The sequence below is a fragment of the Furipterus horrens genome, unplaced genomic scaffold (genome assembly GCF_987537825.1).
Source record: "Furipterus horrens unplaced genomic scaffold, mFurHor1.1.pri manual_scaffold_4, whole genome shotgun sequence".
NCBI lineage: Eukaryota > Metazoa > Chordata > Mammalia > Chiroptera > Furipteridae > Furipterus > Furipterus horrens.
The window spans coordinates 126,315,201-126,324,771 of record NW_028327174.1 but is presented as its reverse complement, the minus strand read 5'-3'; positions in this window follow the sequence as shown (position 1 = coordinate 126,324,771).

Here is a 9,571-nt window from a genome sequence, read left to right as displayed (position 1 = left end):
AGTGATATGACTCTTTTAATTTCAAAGATTGTTTTGCTTCTCATTTTTTTTAACTCTAAATCTCATATCTACCTTACTTTCAGCCTATTCTAGCCTTAAGTTTTACTTATAATATAGAAGCCACGAGTTATGCACTCCCAGATTTTTCCATCAGCAATTCCATACCATGCTGGTGATAATACAAGGTCTTTAATTACTTCAGCACTTTCTAACTCTTATCGTGTTATCCTTTCTATCTGTGCATTAGGAGGTGAGTAATTTGCTGAGCACCTTGAATCTGAAGACAGATAATTGAGGGGATGCAAGTATCTAAATTATACTTTGAACTCTGCAAGAGAAAAGACAAAATAATGCTTGCTGAATGAATAAATGAATGAATGAATGAGTGAATGGATTAATGAAGGCAGGTATATTGAATATTTGTCAGGTTGTTGCAGAGGATATGACTTGCTTCTTGTATATGAATTATTAATTAGATAATCTGTTAACTCTAAATAACTATTTATATGCCTTTATTCATTCTTAACAGAAATAAGACTAGTCAAATGATGAAAGTTTTTGTCATATTTTGTCTTGATGAAATATATAAACAATAAAACCATCAATAAAACTAAGAGCTATTTTTTTAAGCATTTACTTTCTATCAGACACTGTGCTAAGTATTATGCCATCAAATCTTTTTTTGAAGTTTTCTTGAGTATTCTTTTTTCAGATCATAAATGAATGTGTACATTACTGATTGAAGGTCTAATGCTGAATGAATAAAAACAAATTTTCAACAAGTGATAAATCTATGAACTGTTTGGGCTGAAACAGATTTTCTAAGTGTTTCAATAAAACTCTACCTACAGAACTAAAAAAAACTCTTCACTAAGTCCTATGTGCTTGAGACTTCAGTGAAGACAATTTCTATGAAAGACCACCAAACTGAAACCATTAGAATTCATTTGGTACTATTTTCTATGTATATAAAGGAAAAATGACTGCTATTCTAGAACCTGCAATTAGATCAACTGTCTCATAATCTGTTTACCTGTTATATAGATACTTCTAAGAAATTATTTTATGTCTACTCAAAATTTTAAATAAAAAATAATAATAATTTTAAAAAATCCTACTAAATGTGATTGTATTGCCTGCACTATCCATTGCTCTCAATCTTTGTTGATATTTTTATTTAATAGTAGTATGCCCCTTTCTCTTTTTATAATTTAATTTATTGGAGTGACTTTGGTTAAAATTAAATTGGTTTCAACTTCAATTATACAATTTTGTGATACATAATTTGTATATTGCATTGTGAGCCCACCACCCAAAGTCAAATCTCCTCTCTTCCCCATGTATTTGATACCCTGTACGTTTTACTACTCCCCTATTCCCTTTCTCTCTGGTAACCACCATACTGTTGTTTGTGTCTATTAATTTTTATTTGTTTGCTTTTCTTGTGTATTCACTTGTTGCCTTTATTTTTATATCCAATATATGAGGGAAATCATATGGTTCTTGACCTTTTTTGTCTGACTTATTTACCTTAGCATGATATTAAAATTAATAATCACACCACCATTTTATAGGTAAAGTAGTTGACACTTAGAGGCAGTATGTAATTTACTCAAGATTATTGAGCTGGTAAGCATATATCCAAAACATTTGAATCCAAAGTCCAAATTATTAACAATAACCTCCTCCTTTCCTTACAGTAAAATTTAAAATTGCTGCTTAAATCACTTAGAGATTTACACTCTTTTGTAACTTAGAAAAGACTTAAATTCAGATTATATAGTAATGCCACTATCTAACATTTGTTCTTTTTTATATCAGCAATTTCTATATTCTTTTAAAATATATCCAGAGAAAGTTAGTAAATTAAACCTGATTTTACTCTAAATAATCTGCTGTCCTAAGTACAGGGTTATCACATTGGATAGGTTTTACTTTTAATCTCTTTCAATTGTCAGCTTCATACCTAGGGACCTGTGTCTCAGTCAATAATCTGATCTGTTCAAATTAATTTATCCTTTTTTAGGGAGATAGCCTGATAAAAATGGTTTAAATAACCCAAATGATAAGGATTCATTTCCTTTTCCTAGTTTTAATTATATAAAAATAAGTGCCTTTTTATTCTTAAATTGAAATACTGATACTTGCAGACATTGCTGAAGCTGAATAATAGCTCTAATTAGAAAAATAGGCTTGATTTGTACGTAGTCACCTTTTTAATAAAAGCAATATTTGTTCCTTAAAGGATGCTAGTGATTCTTTATTTTATTTTATTTTTGTGGCTTCAGTACAATTGCTTTATAATTTATAAAACAATTTTATTCTAAAAATAGTATAAATAAAATATTTCAAATTGAATTTTATATTAAATATACCAAATTTGATATTTGAAGTTAAGATTAATTATCTTTAGAAGTGGAAAATCACTTATAAATATAAAATAATAAATAGTCATCACTAAATATAGGTAAATTGAGACATCCTGCCTTAGTTACTTGAGACTCTATCAGATGGATTTTGAATACCTTGAATAATAGTTTTATTAGCCAACAGTTTCATCACCTCTACTTCACAAATGATTCTGGTTTGTATTTTTAAGAGCACTATTTCCTCCACTAGACTTCAGATTTTTACCATATAATTTAAAAAATTAATTGGTTAAAGTTAAATGGCAAAATGGAAACATGTAGATTTTTCTTTTCAACCATTTTTATTTTCTCTTCTATTTTTTTGTATTTTTATTTTGAAATCATAGATTCACAAGAAGTTGCAAGGATAGTTCAGAGAGGTTCTGTGGAACCTCTTCCTCTAGTGTCACCTAATGGTTACATCTTTCATAATTAGAGTACAATATCAAAACTAGGTATTTGACACTGGAAAACAGTTGTGTATGTCATCTTATCACATATGTAGATTCAAGTAACTACCACCACAATCAAGATACAGAACTATTCTATCCATTCATATAGCCCTCCTGCTACCCCTAGTCACAATTAGCACTTCCCTGTCTAAACTATCACTAACACCAGACAGCCAGTAATCTCTTCTCCATCTTTATAGTTTTGTCATTTCAGTAATGTTATATACAGAAAGCAACAAATGAACAAACCAAACAAACAAAAAGAGTAAGTTTTTAAAAATTTAAAATTTGTTTAACTTTAAAAACATTAGAGAAGTAATATTGAAACCATGCTTGTTATGGATGGGACAGGTATATTTAAAGGGAAATAATTTGTACCCAGGTAAGGCTTGCTGACAGGTTTGCCCCCATGTGTCTTATTTCTGCTGTTTAATAATGGCAGTCAAGGAAAAATTATCTGTACATTTGAAACAAAACAAGCCATGCAGAAAGTGCATGCATGCACAAATAAAAACCAGGGAATATATTGTATATTAAAGGCTTCAATTAAATGTTACATTAAATTAGCTTTGGCCAATTACTCAAATAATTTTTCTCTGTATAAATATAGGTAGGTAAATGTATCACTTGTTATAATTAAAACTTTCAAATATATGTTTGTTTACTATTTCATTTTTCAACAAAGAAATTATCTAATGAACAATATAAATCTGAATATAATGGATCATATTACTCAAACACTTTCTAATTACAAAATATAACTTAGTGAACATCAGTAAAAACTAAATTTTCTCTTACTTAAATCTCAAAGAATATACTTTAGAGCAAACACAATCCCTACTAAGTCATACTGGGATAAATTAAGTTAATAAGAGTAACAGCTTATATTTTAAAATATAGCAATATTTTTTAATCTTTAAACTATCTAAAGACATGAAAGACTGCAAACTCACATATCTAATATAAATATAAATGCATAATGATCATTAATCTTTCTTAAGATTTAGAATCATATGCTTTATACTGAAGTGACTGCAGTCTCTCTTTCAATTTTGCAGTTGATTGAAAATTTTGCTTAAAATAAACTATTCCTGGAGCAACACGTTTTATTTTCAAGATTAAATATAATTAATTCTTTTAATTTATCCATTCTTCAAGAAAATGTACGTTTTATTTATTGTTTTAATATATATTCTTATTGCTAATACTTTCTCACATGTGTATAGGTAATTGGTACCTTCTCTCTAACTGCCTAGTCTTGTTCTTCACCTACATTGTTATTAGGTGATCTTTTAAATTAATTTGTTAGGGTTTTAATTAAATTACAGCTACTCAATTTTATATCAGTGATTTACTGTAATTCCACTTCTAACCTGTCAATTGTATTATATCTTTTTGTGTGCCTTCCTTCACATGTAAATTTTAAATTTTTATGTATTCACATATGTCAATTTTCCTTTACATTCTGTGGGATGAATAATGCACTTAGAAAGGCTATCCTCTCCTCATATGATGAATAACGTTTTATATAATTATTCTAGTCCATGTTTGCATTTTTTAAATTTTATTTCTTGGTTTTTCAATTACAGTTGTCCCATTTTTCCCCCATTGCTCTCCCCCACCCAGCCAACCCCTTCTCCCACAATCATATTCCTCACTGTTGTTCATGTCCATGAGTCATTTATACATGTTACTTGACAAAACCCTTCCCTTACTTATCCCCCTTCTCTCCCTCACGGTCTCCCTCCATTGACTCCTATTCTTCTCCTTGTCCTATTTAGTTTGTTTGTTTATGTTGTTCTTTAGTTTCCTGTCTTAGGTGATATCATATGGTGTTTTTCTTTCTTTGCCTGGCTTATTTCAGTAAGCATAATTCTCTCTAGTTCCATCCATGTTGTTGCAAATGGCAGGAGTTCCTTCTTTCTCTCTGCTGCATAGTATTCCATTGTGTAAATGTACCACAGCTTCCTGATCCACTCATCTACAGATGGGCATTTAGGCTGTTTCCAGCACTTAGCTATTGTAAACAGGGCTGCTATGAACATAGGGGTTCATAAGTTCTTTTGAATTAGTGTTTTAGGATTTTTCGGGTATAATCCTAGCATTAGAATTGCTGGTTCAAAAGGCAGTTCCATTTTTAGTTTTTTGAGGTAATTCCATACTGTTTTCCACAGTGGCTGCACCAGTCTGCATTCCCACCAACAGTGCAGTAAGGTTCCTGTTTCTCCACATCCTCACCAGCACTTGCTGTTTGTTGATTTGTTGATGATGGACATTCTGACTGGTGTACGGTGGTATCTCATTGTGGTTTTAATTTGCATCTCTCTGATGGCCAATGATGTTGAGCATTTTTTCATGTGTCTATGGACCTTCTGTATGTCCTCTTCAGAGAAGTGTTTGTTCAGGTCCTTTGCCCATTTTTTAATTGGGTGGTTTGTTTTCTTGATGTTGAGTTGTATAAGCTCTTTATGTATTTTGGAGATCAGTCCCCTGTCTGTGATATCATTGGCAAATATGTTTTCCCATATGGTTAGTTTCCTTTTCATCTTGCTAATGTTTTCTTTTGCTGGGCAGAAACTCCTTAGTTTGATGTAGTCCTATTTATTTTTTCCTTTATTTCTCTTGCCTTAGGAGATGTATCCATGAAGATATTGTTACATGGGATATCTGAAATTTTTCTGCCTATGTTTTCCTCTAGGACTTTTATAGTAGCATGGCTTACATTTAAGTCTTTGATCCATCTTGAGTTTATTCTGGTGTGTGGTGTAAGTTGGTGATCTAGTTTCATTTTTTTGCAGTCCCTGTCCAGTTCTCCCAGCACCATTTGTTAAAGAGGCTCTTCTCACTCTATTTTATGTTCCTTCCTCCTTTATCAAATATTAGTTGACCATAGAGGCCTGAATTTATTACTGGGCTCTCTATTCTGTTCCACTGCTCTATATGTCTGTTCTTATGCCAGTACCAGACTGTTTTGATCACAGTGGCTTAGTAGTATTGTTTGATGTCTGATATGGTTATTCCTCCTGCTGTGTTCTTCTGTCTCAAGCTTGCTTTTGCTATTCAGGGTCTTTTTTGGTTCCATATAAATTTTTGGAGTATTTGTTCTAGGTCAGTGAAATATGTCATTGGTATTTTAATAGGGATTGCATTGAATCTGTAAATTGTTTTGGGTAGTATGGCCATTTTGATGATGTTAATTCTTCCCATCCAAGAACATGGTATTTGCTTCCATTTATTTGTATCTTCCTTAATTTCTTTCTTCAATGTTGTATAATTTTCAGTATACAGGTCTTTTATCTGTTTGGTTAAGTTTATTCGTAGGTACTTTATTTTTCTTGTTGCTATAGTAAATGGTATTTTCTTTTTTGTCTCTGCCTCTGATATTTTATTGTTGGTGTACAGAAATGCCTTAGATTTCTCTATTTTATTTTGTACCCTGTTATTTTGTCAAATTCACTTATTATATCGAGTAGTCTTTTAGTGGAGTTTATAGGGTTTTCTAGGTATACTATCATGTCATCTGCATATAATGATACTTTTACCTCTTTCCCAATTTGGATGCCTCTTATTTCTTTTTCTTGTCTGATTGCTGTGGCTAGGACTTCCAACACTATGTTGAATAGGAGGGGAGAGAGTGGGCAGCCTTGTCTAGTTCCTGATTTCAGGGTGAATGCTTTCAGCTTTTGTCCATTGAATATGATGTTGGCTTCAGGCTTCTCATATATAGCCTTAATTATGTTAAGGTATGCTCCATCTATTTCCATTTTGCTGAGTGTTTTCATCATAAATGGGTGTTGTACTTTATCAAATGCTTTTTCTGCATCTATTGATATGATCATGTGATTTTTGTCTTTCATTTTGTTTAGGTGATGTATATATTTATTGATTTGTGAATATGAAACCATCCTTGCATCCCTGGGATGATCGTGGTGTATGATCTTTTTGATGTATTGCTGGATCCTGTTTGCCAATATTTTGTTGAAGATTTTAGTATCTATGTTCATCAGTGATATTGGCCTGTAGTTTTCTTTCTTTGTTGTGTCTTGACCTGGTTTTGGGATTAGGTTAATACTGGCTTCATAGAAAGAATTTGGGATATTTCCCTCTTCTTGGATCTTTTGGAATAGTTTGAGGAGGGTAGGAGTTAGTTTTTCCCTAAATGTTTTGTAAAATTCACCTGTGAAGTCATCCGATCCAGGGTTTTTGTGTGCAGGGAGATTTTTTATTACTGTTTCAATTTCCTTCTTTGTTATTGGTCTGTTGAGACTTTCTACTTCTTCTTGATTCAGTTTTAGAAGGTTATATGTTTCTAGAAATTTGTCCATTTCATCTAGGTTATCAAATTTCTTGCCATTCAGTTGTTTGTAGTAATTTCTTACTGTCGTTTGTATTTCTGTGGTATCAGTCGTGATTTCTCCTCTTTCATTTCTGATTTTGTTTATTTGGGTCTTCTCTCTTTTTTTCTTGATGAGCATGGCTAGAGACTTGTCGATTTTTTTTTTTTTTTTCCGAAGAACCAGCTCCTAGTTTTGTTGATCTTTTCAATTGTTTGTTTAGTCTCTATGTCATTTAATTCAGCTCTGCTCTTGATGACTTCCTTCCTTCTTCTTGTCCTAGGCTTTGTTGTTGTTGTTCTATTTCTTGTAGCTTTAGGGTTAGATTTTTTATTTGAGATTCTCCTGTCCTTTTCAGATATGCCTGCATTGCTATGAACTTCCCTCTTAGGACTGCTTTTGCTGTGTCCCATAGGTTTTGGGCTGTTGTGTGTTCATTGTCATTAGTTTCTAGAAATATCTTGATTTGTTCTTTGAAAAATCCTGCTTTCAAAGCAAAACTATTTACAACCAAGGTTAATATTCCAGAAAAATTATTATTTAGAATCAAAGGATAGCTAAGGGGCTTTCCAGACAAGATAAAAGTTAAAGGAGTTCTTCACCACTAAACAGGTACTACAAGAAATGTTAAATGATCTTTTTAAGATGGAAGAAGTGTTGTAGGGATGTTCAGGGAAGTGGGTGGATTTAGAGGGACAAGTTGATAGCTGCAGAATGGTGGCAGAGATTTGGGGTGCAGCATGGGGAGTATAATCAGTATGTTGTGGTGGTTGTGTGTGATGTTAAGTGGGTGCTGGGTTGTCAGAGTGGTATAGTGTTGTATGGCAACTGTAATTGAAATATAAAAATATAAATATTTAAAATAGAAAAATGCCACTTTGGAATATTGCTTAATACTTCCTGAGATGGTCTAAAACTAAAGAATATTATGTGCTATTGGAATAATTATGCATTGCTTGTAGGAAGGTAAATTGGTGCCACTGCTTTAGGAAGCTTGTGCCACATCTACCAAAGATACTGTTCTGTTTACACAAGAGAAGACTCCAGGACAACAATAACTGAGCACATCTCTGCCTGAGGCAGTGCTGGGCTTTCAACATGGATGGATCACAGGTGAGAGCAAATGAAAGGCATGAAGGAAAAGATGTCAATGATACAATTAGATCATGACTATGATAAGCAAGCAAACCATGTGTACACTAAAGGTTGAATTTAAAGCAACTGGACAATAACTACAGAGGTGACTACTTAAGGGCTCCTGGCTTTGGACATTTTAAAAGTTGTAGGAAATCCCAATGCCCATTGACATCAATGAATAGCATTTTAAGTCATGTCATGTGCTACAACTGTGCTTATTTCATCAACAAGCATTTAGTGAACATGTGTTGTAAATATTCACTATGTCTTACGGTATTAGAGATATTCAAATCACAGTCCCACTCATCAAGGGATTTCTAAACTCTATAATTTCCACTTTAGAAATATTTCTTTTTTAAGTTTTATTTTTTTCACTTATAATGGACATGCAATGTTATGTTGGTTTAAGCTATCCAACATAATGATTAGACATTTATATAGCTTGCAAAGTGATCACCCTGATATATCTGAGAAATACTTGTTAAATGCATTATTTCTTTTAATCTCTGGTGCTACTTCTTTAGTTTAGATTCTTATCCCTCTCTTTCTCTCTTTTTTTCTCTCTTTCTTTCTTTCTTTTCGTGTATACAAAAATTAAAAACTTCTTTTTTGCAAAAGTCAACCAACATGCAAAATTAAAAGAACAAAATGAAACATTTAATGTGGTTTTAATTGAGTTAAGCTTGAATTTATCATATGGCTGTTTTTAATTTTCTACTCACTCCTGTTTACCAGTTTCTCCTTTTTTCTGTCTTTCTTTGGAGTAATCGAGTATTTCTTATGTTTCTATTTCCTTGTTGATTTATTAGCTATAATTCTTTGTTTTGTTATCTAGTTCGTTAGCTACATTAGGGATTATAGTACACATGTAACTTGCCACAGTTAACCTTCACATGACATTCTAGCACTCTGCATATAGTACAACCTTGCAATAGTACATTTCGGTGTCTCCTTCTAGCCTTAGGTTATTATTGTTATACATTTGTAATGAAGCCCTCGATATACCATTATTATTATTTTAAATTTAAAAATTGTTTTTCAATTACAGTTGACATTCAATGTTATTTTGGTTTTGAGTGTGCAGCATAGCAGTTGAACATTTATGTAATCTACAAAGTGATTCCCCAATGATAATTGCAGTATCGTTGACTCTGTTCCCTGTGCTGTGCTTTACATCCCTGTGATTGTTTTGTGACCCTTTACCTTCTTTGCCCAGTCCCCCAAACTCCTTCCCATCTGG